At 43.6% G+C, this 12,138-nt stretch overlaps 1 protein-coding gene and 1 long non-coding RNA gene across 2 annotated transcripts in view; one reads left to right on the top strand and one right to left on the bottom strand.

The window, feature by feature from the left end:
- LOC119372477 (sodium- and chloride-dependent GABA transporter 1) overlaps positions 1-12,138 on the top strand; it is a 1,056,622-nt gene that overhangs the window by 1,003,870 nt on the left and 40,614 nt on the right. The gene's annotated exons all lie outside the window — the stretch shown is intronic.
- Positions 3,593-4,886, bottom strand: LOC119372480 (uncharacterized). The gene is made up of 3 exons (XR_005179552.2): positions 4,690-4,886; positions 4,484-4,605; positions 3,593-3,719 (listed from the first exon to the last, which is right to left on the bottom strand). It is a non-coding gene; the product is annotated as an uncharacterized LOC119372480 (long non-coding RNA).

Below are 12,138 nucleotides of genomic sequence, written 5' to 3'. Positions count from 1 at the left end.
CTGGAGAAGTAGCACCTGTCTTCAGCCTAGTAGCGCCTTGCCACAGCAAGAGAAATAGACGAAAAAAGCCATATTTATTACCTTCGTTGTAAATATCCCTAGCAAAAATTCTAATAGAAAAACTAATAGCCTACTAGGTTATGGGCACTAATACGTACATGTATTAGACTAATACAGTATAAGACTAATAGCCTGTACAAGTCTTATTGGACAACACTAATAGGACAAGACCAATAGCCTGTATTAGGCTCATAGGCATAAACTAATAGCCTGTATTAGGCTCATAGGCATAAATTAATAGCCTGTATTAGGCTCATGGGCATGAGCTAATAGCCGATATTAGGCTCATAGGCATAAACTAATAGGCTGTATTACGCTTATAGGCATAAACTAATAGCCTGTATTAGGCTTGTAGGCATAAACTAATAGCCTGTATTAGGCTTGTAGGCATAAGCTGATAGCCTGTATTAGGCTCATAGGCATAAACTAATAGCCTGTATTAGGCTCATAGGCATAAATTAATAGCCTGTATTAGGCTCATAGGCATGAACTAATAGCCGGTATTAGGCTCATAGGCATAAACTAATAGGCTGTATTAGGCTTATAGGCATAAACTAATAGGCTGTATTAGGCTTATAGGCATAAACTAATAGCCTGTATTAGGCTTGTAGGCATAAACTAATAGCCTGTATTAGGCTTATCCGCCTCGTGCGCTGCTGCTTTCAGTGGTACTGGTGGCGCCACCAACGGCGGACGGTGGCGATAGGTGGATATGCGCGGCTCATAGAAGCCGTGGGTAAAGCGCCTGTTACTCTCCGTTTTTCTATTCATGTTTCATTCTGGTTTGATATTTGTACTGCCGACGCTGCTCCACTAGACAACCATGCCGTCTGTTACGTCCATTGTTCTATATTATTTGTTTTAAAATGACAGGCCCGTTTTTTTATGCGTGCGCGCGATGCACTGCGTACGTTTCTTACGTGCATGTGTCCAAGTTGTTTGCGTGATCTGTTAACACAGATGAAATAAAAATTGTTGCAGTACAAAACAGCATTCTTGTTTTATTGAACACCCCAAACAGTACAACAACAATGACTATTACGGCTGTATGCCTGCTTAAGAAACGCACAAAAGACACGCGATTTTATCTTCGCCCAACACTCGTAGCACTCAACTAGGCCAAGAAAACCAAAATCTAACTTCCCGAACGTTTTCACAGCCGTCACACAGCTGCATAATAATGCGTGAAAGTACTGTAGCAAATGACCAACAAACATTCACACAGCGTTTTTTTTTTGTTCACAGACCGTATTAACATTGAGGAAGTTCTAACTGCATTGCAATCACATATTTCAGAATATCTAATCACTTTCACCATTGACGCCACAATCCTCTAACACATGCGCTTTAAATTAGGCATGGCATTACTCAGACTTATATAGGAAATGCGCACGCGTGGCATTACTCAGATTTATATAGGAAATGCGCACGCGTGCAATGTATCTCGTATGCTAGATTCTCCTTTGGTACGTGCAGCTCAAAATAAAATGCGATTCTAGAAGTAATGTTCGTGGAGTAGCGAGCATATAGCAGAACAACTACTTACAGCTTCACTTACCTTTGCAAAAACGGTATTCCAATTACAATTCAATATTAACCGACGCAACAACGATAACAACACACTTGTTGCACACAGGCGTACCAGGTTGACGCGCGAGGCCAAGCGCGGTATTTTAAGTGGAGCACAATCGTGCGCGTACAGTACGCTAGAATATCCTGGCACAATGTCGTCAAGCTTGCAGTCACTTCAGCGGTTCCCACGATGTAGCACCAGTTGACGTCCTCGCGTCATCAAACTTCTACGACGCCGAGAACTACGCACACAGCTGACTTGGAAAAACGCGGTCTTGCAGGAGGCCATCTTGTCCCGCAACCAACGGACAAAAGTACACAACTGAGGCGCCTGAAACATTGCCGTTGATGAGATGGCAGCTGAACGAAATCAGGGCTCATCGTCCGACGTGTGGCCACCGCCTTAACACAATATTAACGTTGCAACGTTCAAGGAAGACGCGACGAAAGCGACCAGCCCAGCCGGTCTTGTCGGATGCGCTACAGCCACTACAGCACAGTGCACAGCGCGCGCTCTCACGGCCACCGAAAGAAATAAAAGAAAGTGGAGAGAGGAGTTAGCTTGGAGCATGGCCAGTCGGTGGAAGCAAGAGGACGTGTTGCGTCATCGGTGTGGCGTATTGTCGAGAGATGGCGCTAGTTTGTTTTTGCGCAACGAAATCGCAAACTTGATTCAAAATGCATGGGATCCTGTGGGGGGTTGGGAGAGGGCACACCCGCCTTAGCCGAGCGGTGGCGCCACCATACCGATGCACGAGGCGGATAGGCATAAGCTAATAGCCTGTATTAGGCTAATACGCATCAACTAATAGCCTCTATTAGATCAATAGGTGCCTGCACAGGCAGCGAGCAGGCTTTGCTCGTAGCATGCGGCAGCGGCATGCATGTCACTGCATATGACACAAAGGCAGTTGTGAAACACAAACACACTTTATTTAAATCATCAAGTGAGGTGAGCCCTCTACAGTTAACCTTCCTCATTTGACTGCTGAGGTGGTGGTGTTAGCTGCTGAGTTGGTGGCGTCGGTACCTTCATGATATCCGCAATTTTTACCACAAGGACTACCTCCTTAAATGGATACTTCTGGACGAGGAGTGGCTGAAGAAATCTAGAACCAAACACATAAGTAAATCACTTTTTTAAGCTCACAAACACAGAACACAGGCACTGTGTTCCTTCTGTCCGTCCACGTCAAGTGCGTGCTGTTTTTGCCTTGTTATGTTCAACGAACTAGCTCGAGATGCGTTATTCCAGAAAACATGAAAGAAATACGACACTAAATCGTAAACTAATATTTAGATAGCTGCAGTAACAGGCAACCATCTGTCGCAATAAAAACTACAGAGGCAGAGCTTCACCCATTAACAACATGGCTGACACATGCTACAATTTCTCATTTGCTGACATCAGATCAGACAACAGCAAAAAATTTAACACCAGTGGAATTTTATTCTGCTTCTTTCCCCCAGCTTAAATTAAAGAAGATGAGACCGCGCAGCTGTCAATGTTTAATTTTAGCAGCAGCAACAGTGCCCTACAGAGGGCACTGTTGCTGCTCAGCTTCAGGTTTCAGAGGGCGTGCTATGTCAGCTTTCATGTTTGGGAACTTGACATATAATTGAGGATACCGAGGATCATGCATAGTAAAATGTAGAAAAAAAATTAGATTAAACTTAAACGAAATAAAGCAGCAGGTATTTGAAAATGCACTAACAAATAACTATGAGTGTTTTCATCATTTCTAACAAAATGTGACATACTACTGCATGCTGTGCAGGTCACATACCGATAATAGAAGAACAGTAAACAACTTACATTACCGGGCACGGTAAAAGGCAACAGAGTAATTATCAAAAGAGAAATCGAAAGTGCATGCAAAGCTGATGATCTCAATGAAGTGCCCAACATGATAACAACTGTATCACAAACCTGCTTTGAAGATCTTCCGCAGCTTCACAACTTCTTGCCGAAGACAATCTCCTCCCTTTCATGCTTCAGGAGGAAACAAAAGGTCCAGCTGTTTTTTCCTAAACTGTGCCTTGGTATCCTTCACACGAGATTTTGGCACTTGTTTCTGTCTTTTGTGCTGGTACAGGCAGAAGCAAAAAAAGAATAATTTGGTGAAAACTAGAAACCACAGAAACGTATGTATGCATGCACAGATATGGTTGCACTTGTCTACTGGTTGGACAGCTGACAGCAACTCAAGCTGGCCTCGGCTACAGCCTTAAACTTTGCAAGAACTACGGGGCCAACTCAGTGCAATTCTTCTGTTGGCTATGTATGCCAGCGCCAACAAATTTGGCCGCATATAGAGATGTTGCATGTGTAGTTATTGATTATCTGAAATGCAGTAGATACCTTCGGTCTGGCTGGCTACTTGTCTCTACACTGACTGTACCTGCATGCAAACTGGTGCATGTGCGTCAGTAAACAGACTCACTTGCAGATGGACATGAAACAGCTTAAGTAGGGAAATCATTCATGCTTTCAAGTAGGCAAAAGAAACAAACAAAAGAATGGGGCAGTTATATCACTATGACAGAAACAGGATTTAATTTTTGATGATCCTGTAACGATATGCGAGCTCCTCCCGATTTTCTATTTAGCGGACTTACGACTACACATTACAGTTGCTTGGGGCTATGAAGCAGCTTTGCTGTAAGCCTTCACTCATGTCACGGGAACGAGGACACTGAGAACACTGTTAAAGAATGTTCGGCGGCCCATAGATCGGTACACGTGAGGCACAAATCGTCCGACCATGCAGGCCATCAGCAAATCGGCGTCGCCATAAAGCGCTGTCCAGCCTTAATTGAGTAGTGCTAAACAAACATTTGCAAGAGTCACCTTTCTGTAGGATTCCCCACTCGCTGCGGTGTCGCCTTCTGAACTGTTGTCTATAGGCATTTGGGGGCAGGAAAATCTCTTGCTCGAGCTTTCCGCGGAAGCATCAGCCTCCTCTTTGGTTACTGAAAACAGCTACACGCGATGTGCATATATCGATTGTCCGTGAAATTGCACCATCAAACAATTAACAACAAAAGCATACTCACCAAACAACTTCATAATCTGGGCTCGGAAATATCCGCTGTTTTCGTCATCCCAGCGTACACTGTACCATTGTTTGTTGTAGAAGTCTGATACTTTACGGAGATAATCTCTTAATTCTTTCTTCGTGCACGACAACCTTCACGCCGTCGTCCTTGAAGCGCACATAAGCGTACATTGGGCAGGTTTTACACGTGGTGATAGAACTTCTTCAGTGGTTATTAGGGAAAGGAAAAAATTACACCATCTCCCGCTAAAGGGGACCATGAGGCGATGCGAAGCCGGAGCACTTGCACGATCGCGTTCCGTTGGGGTTCGTTGGGCATGTTACCGACCTCGCGTCGTGGAACGCGAAGAGGGACGCTACGCGCGTCGTATCTTCCATCTAGCCTGGCCGTTAATTCTCACAGGGCGAGCGGGGAACGCGGTCGACAGGCGGGCGAGAGGGGGGCAGCGTAGGAGAGGAGAGAGAAGGGGAGAAGACGTGCATGCGCTCGAGCTCATCGCGGCGTTGCGCACGAGAGAATTTCGGCATGTCTAGCCCGCGTTTCAGAGGAAGAGTGGAAAGGGGGAGGAGAGAGGGGAAGGGTGGGTGAGGGGGGAGGGAAAGTGGAGAGGGAAGGTGGGAGGGTAAGGGGAGAGGGTGAGTGGAGGGGAGGAGTATGGAGAGGGTATGCGCATGCGCAGTAAGGGTGGTCACGCCGCACACCACCACCACCACCACCACCGGATTGAGCTCCGCCTTAAGATACTTCGCATCTAAAAGGCACCTAACACGGCGCAGTGCCTGATAGAACTGCGCTGTCAAACTTCGCTTGCCGTAGACCACAGAGAAAGGAGGAATTCTTGGTCCCAGCGGCGAAACACACGTGTTAAACTCTATAAAAGCATTATGACAACCGTAAAAAATAAATATGTACCTACAATCCTTGTGAAAATTGACAATAATAATCCGTGGTTTAACAAGCATCTCAAAAATCTTCTGAATCGGAAAAAAGCGCCTGTACAGAATGGCCAGAACAAACAAATCCCCTGAATTATGGGACCGTTACTACCAGTGTGCAAAACAGTAGCTCAAAGATTTAGACGAAGCGAAAACCAAATTTTTTTCTTCCGATTTGCTCACAATACTGCATACTAACCCCAGAAATTTTTGGAGTATCATCTCGGCCAAAGCTCCACAAAACCACATTCAGCTCATTAACGAAGTTGATGAACCTATCAAATCCGACCAGTGCGCAACAACCCTTAATAATTATTTCTCGTCTGTTTTCACTGTCACTTCCGTGTGTAACGGTAAACGCATAGCTGAATTTTGTTCCACAGTTATGCCCGATGTCCAAATAACCCCGGATGGCATATGCAAACTAATAAATGGCCTTAAAATAGCTTCATCAGCAGGCTGCGACAACGTTAATAGTAAGCTCCTTAAAAATACCATCGCAGTCTCTAGTAAAATACATTGCCTAATATTCAACCAATCCTTGCAAGATTCGGTCGTTCCCAACGATTGGAAAATAGGCAAAATTGTCCCAATTTTTAAATCTGGAAAAAAAGAACTTGCCACCAATTACAGACCTATTTCCCTTACTAGTATTCCATCGAAACTGCTCGAACACATAATCGCTTCCAATTTAATGGCACATCTGGAATCGATTAATTTTTTCTACCTACAACAGCATGGTTTCCGCAAGAACCGTTCCTGTGAAACTCAATTGGCAGAATTTACGCACGATTTACTTCATTATATGGACAAGCTCCTTCAGATAGATGCAATATTTCTGGACTTCTCCAAAGCATTCGACCGGGTACCTCATACACATCTACTGATTAAGCTCGCTTCATTAGGTATTGGTCAAAACTTAATTCGTTGGCTGGAACACTTTCTGAAAGGTCGCGTTCAATTCACTACCGCCAACAATAGTAACTCTCGATTCACTAGCGTAACGTCAGGCGTTCCTCAAGGTGCAGGTTTATCCCCATTGCTGTTTCTAATCTATATCAATGACCTTCCCGCTAACATAAAATCAAAACTACGCCTCTTCGCCGATGACTGCGTTCTTTATAACCCTATTCACAACTCGGATGACATCATTGCTCTCCAACATGATTTAGACATTATCGCTACATGGTGTAAAGAGTGGTCTATGCCATTAAACTTATCGAAATGTAAACTAATTTCATTCTCGCGAAAACGCACTACGATTAACCATACATACCACATAAATTCGTCTCCCATCAGCTCAGCCGAAAATTACAAGTACTTAGGAGTGTACCTAACACCATCATTATCATGGGTAACACATATCCAAACAATCTGTTCTCAGGCATCACGTACACTTGGTTACTTGCGTCGCAATCTGAAATCTGCATCCACTGACATCAAGAAGCTGGCATACCTAACATATGTGCGACCGAAGCTCGAGCACGCGTCATCCATTTGGCACCCATCGCAATCATATCTTACAGATGAAATCGAAGCAGTGCAAATCCGCGCAGCGCGTTTTATATCATCCCAATACTCACCATACATTAGTATAACTGCTTTGAAACACACCCTATCACTTCCAGCCCTTGAATCACGTCGCATAATTGCTCGTCTTTGCCTGCTCCATTGCTTCTTTTATCAGTCACCCACAAGACATACGCTTCTTATTCCACCTGTACGAACATCATCGTGATTAGCTCACACATGTCCCATTGCACACATAAGTGGTCGCACAGCGGCGATGAATAACTCTTTTTTTCCCACACGCAATAACCTTGTGGAACACGCTACCTAACGCCATTGCTTCCTGTTCAGATCGAGAAAAATTTCGCGAAAAACTAACCTGCCATGTTGTCCAACAATAGGTGCCTACCATAGCATGTTGAATTGTCTTGTGTATGCAATGTTACATTTGTTTCTCTTTTCCTTTTTTTGTTACCAGTTACAGTTATTTCACTTTTGCGAAACCTGTGTATCTCCTATTTTTTCTAATATGCGCCTACCAAAGGATGTTGAATTTTTCATTGTGTACATACCCGATGCTACATTTATTTGTTCTCCTTATTTTGTTTGATTTGATTTCTTACCAATTATTATATCATACTGTATGGAAACATGTGTATGCCCCCCCTTATGTAATGCCTTCGGGCCCTTAAGGTGTAATAAACGAAATAAATGAAGTGAAATGAAAGCTGATGGCGGTGACGATGCTGATGGGGTGGGAAGTGGGTTTGCGCCTAGAAAGTCTCCTTGATTAGTTTGCACTATTTGGACATTTCTAAAATCCTCACAAATCCCATTACGGAGAAAAAATTCGCTGATTCTGCGCGGGAATAAAAGTAATCACAAAAGTATGAGCTCTCTGCGCAAGTTTATGCTTTTGGCATGACCTACGGTAAGTATGTTTCATTCACACTCCAAACCAAATACGCGTTTGCGTGCCTGTGTTGTTTGTTGTTCAATTTTTCCGATTTTAATTTTTTTTCTTGCTTTTTTTTGTTTTTGCTTTCTTATACTGTATGAGTAGTTAATAAAATACACCGTCTATTTGGGACAGTAGGATCGCCATCGCCATAGAGAGAAAAAAAGCAAGAAAACAAAACAAGCAAACATTGTTGTTCTTTTAGTCACGGTCTCAGTCAAATTGAATCAGTCGAGTCCTGGCTTGGTTTTTTTCATTTTTCGGATGTGGTGCAGTGATAAAAGGCACTCTGGCGCTATCCGTCATGGGCTAGACGCGGATCCGTTCTGATGGGGGCACGTCTCAAACAGCAAAGCGGAGGAAACGTTATTTGGAGCCGTAGGCGGCTTATTTATTATCACGTACTACATCTTCGAGGTACCAGGATAAGCGCCAGTGCACCAAGCCATCTTCGCACACGCCTAGGTAGTCGCCTCTTGTCAACTCTGCTGCCGCAAGTGCAAATACCGGCGTGAGTGACTCGCCCCGTGAGGCTTCTGACAACGATGCAAGCGACCAAAGTGGAAGTGCAAGTGATCGTGCAGAAAGCTGCGGCGTCGCTATCAATCTGTCTGACAGTGAATCTAGTGGTTCCGCTGAAGACTGCAGCGATGATGCTGGTGAATTTTGTTGCATGTTCTCTGGCGAACGCCTTCCCAACTCGGACATGACTGTTAGAGATGCCATGCTTACGCTGATGGCGTACACTGTGTCAGTAGCACTGAACTGGACAGGCATGGAGAAGCTTGTGGGAATAATTAACCTTTTCCTGGGCAAACCCGTCCTTCCTACTTCGAGTTGGATGCTAAGGAAAGCGTGGAGGCAGTGGATGGACGACCTTGTCAAGCGTCACTATTTTTGTCAAGCATGCGAAGCTGTGATATCGAATCCTCGTCAGAAGGATTTTTCATGCCCACATTGTTCCACCGAAATCTCTGGTGAAAATTTGTTGTTACATTGGACCTCAAGAAACAAATTGAAGTCATGCTTTTGGACAAAGCAGTGTCGTAGGGCTTAATGGACACGTTGAAGAGAAGGCAACCTGAAACTCATGACGGCATTGTGAAAGGAATCAGTGATGGTCGCATTTACAAGGAACAAGGATCAAAACGTTAAGTCCGGCCAATATGGGCAACAAGGCTATTATGAAAATTGTGCAGATCGCAATAGCTCTGTGACGTTAATTCCAAAATGTGAGGCGCATATTTATAGATGTTGCACTCTTTTCTTTCGTGAAACATGTACTTTATGCACAGCTCGAGAAAATCTTTTTCAGAATCAGAATGATGCATGCCTGACATGTGCCACCATAAACATGTTAGTAACCCAGAGGTCATCCTTATGTCACAAATTTTGTGGTTTAACATTTACTTGATGTCCTAGCTTGTTTAAGAGAATAACCATACTTCTATTAGCCTAATATAGGTGCAGGACAAAAGCCCGTAGGATTTACCTATTAGGCTAATACCAATTTCAACAAGTCATATATAACATACCAATACAAACTAATAAGGCTAATAGATGAACCAATTGAGTCATCAATTTCGCAGTTGAACACTTGCATACAAATATCCAGCTTGTTAAATCAAATACCCATATTTCTATTAGCCGAATAGGTGCCAGACCAAAACTTATACGAGACCTATTAGACTAATACAAGTCTTATACAGCGCACTAATACAAACTAATAGGGCTAATAGAAGAATGTATTAGACTAATACATCCATCTATTAGGCTAATAAAAACTTTTGTAAGACCAATACATCTAATAGAAAAACTTATTAGACTAATACAAGCTTCTATTAGAATTTTTGCTAGGGACACTATCCTAGATAAAAATTATAACGAACCGCGTGCACCACGCGTACTTTTAGTAATACGTATATAAGCGGCCCAAAGGGTGAAAAAAAACTATTTGTCAAAACATACTTTTCATGTATCACACTACTGCTAGTACACTTTCTTTTTGTGTGTGTGGCATAGTTTATAGTTCATTTTTTCAACGTGGTTATTCACCCAAAAATTAAACTATCAAGAGATTCCGGCTTGAAGCACGCCATGAGCTCTTGCAATCCAGCCGCGCTAAAGTTTCTTGCGCTGCTTGCGCTAGCCGCAGGGGCGCACATCTGCTTTGCGGATTGTGAAGGCGTCAGCAGCCGTTCTTACCTTCCACCACTGGACAAATTTAGGATATATTTGTGGACCTCTGCGGAATGAATGTAGTAGCTGTCCACCTCATCCCTTCATTTCTCTCGTTTCCGAACAACGTGCCACTCTTCAATATTATGTTTAAAACTCCTCCTTCATGGCTTCTTCCAGTTTTCAGCAGTGTATGTTATGCACGGTTTGCACTATGCTGTTTTTTTTTTCATGTTCTAATGGTGTATGCCTTCCTATCGATGTTGTACCGGCAGAAGGTGGCCATTGGGCTGCGCGGGTAGGACTGGCTGGAGATCGACGAAGCGATTTCGGTCTATTTTTGGGGTTCATTCCAGTTTGGTAATAAAGGCGCGAATAAACTTCTCGACGCTTACTCATTGGATGCATGTGGTTCGACGTGAGGGGGACATGACCCGGTACGGTGGACCTATGCTAATCCTGCACATTTCAACTCTGTTGCGGCAGTATCATGTAGCTCTCTCGGGCTGCATGCGGCCCGCGTATCTCTCGCTACTGTCTTCGTTCCATTTTTTTTCTTTATATGTACGCTCCGGAGCTACACAGGCATGAAAGGTCTAAAGCATTTTTTTTCGTGAGGCACCCCCTGCGGTCACCATGTGTTGATACATAACTGTGAAACAAAACTATATTTCAGAATCGGCCGCCAGATTTAGTCCATTTGGAGATAGGTATCTATGTGTTGTTGGAATCCTGCCGCCAAATCCCCTTCAGAAATGACCCATATATGAGATATGTGAAAGGTCTTCTTTCAAATGGCAACGTGAGCAGACATTCTGTCCCCCCGATCCCCTACGTTCGTCACTGTCCTGGCCCTGGCGGCAACAAATTTTCATGAATGCGGCCCGTTAGCTGAGGTGAATTCGAGAACCCTGATATAGCGTAACAAGACGAAAGCTCAGACGTGTGGGCACACAAATGGGCACACAAATGTGGGCACACAATGGTGTGCACAATGTGGGCACACAATGTGGGCACCAATGTTGGCACACAAAGCAGGCTGCGCATATCTATCTCGCGTGACATGACCACTGGGAGCCGTGAAGGAAAAAAGAATGGGTCTTTATAGGGATTTTGTGTAACGATACCCTGCGCAGTCCTTGCGTTTTAGTGAAGGGCTGGGACTTTCATGAACGTTTCTCCGCTTTGGAGCTCTGTGACCGTTCTTGCGATGAAAAGTTAGAGGTATACATTTATTATATTACATTTATTACTCTGATTACAAAATAACATTTGAGATATAAAATAATAGCGAATGCAGCTATTATAGCACAGAATAGAGAGATGTTAACTACATAAGCATCTCGTCTATTTACTTTTAGCTCGCCCGTTTCAGATAAATCAGGTAGCCCCATATGCGAGAAGCAAGAGTAGTTTATTACTTGACTCTCAGAAAACTTCTTCAAATGGCCTGCCCCAGATAAAAAAAAAAAACAAAAAAAAACGTTTCTTGTTTTTCGAGATAAAATGTGGAACATAACGTGTATGCACAGCGTATGTGTAATAAACTTAGAGGGACACTAAAGAGAAAAACGATTTGTGTATTATCAGAAAATTACCCTTTTAAAATTCCAAAATCACGCTCGCCGCGACAAGGCTCTTAGTAAGCGCGAAAACGAGCAAAAAGAAAATGCGAGTAGTGACGCCACCTTGATATTCGCGCAGCAAGCGCCGTGACGTCATAGCTTCCGATGGCGTTTACTGGGGCCGACGTAGTTCCTAATCGGTAAAAATGAAGTACATTGACCTCAGAGAGGGTCATACATACATCAACATACCAAATTTCAGAAAATTTTGTTGAGCGAATGTCGCCAAAATACGACTATT

This window comes from Rhipicephalus sanguineus, chromosome 10 (genome assembly GCF_013339695.2).
Source record: "Rhipicephalus sanguineus isolate Rsan-2018 chromosome 10, BIME_Rsan_1.4, whole genome shotgun sequence".
NCBI lineage: Eukaryota > Metazoa > Arthropoda > Arachnida > Ixodida > Ixodidae > Rhipicephalus > Rhipicephalus sanguineus.
The sequence above is the reverse complement of the archived record's forward strand: the minus strand, read 5'-3'. Positions and strand labels throughout refer to the sequence as shown.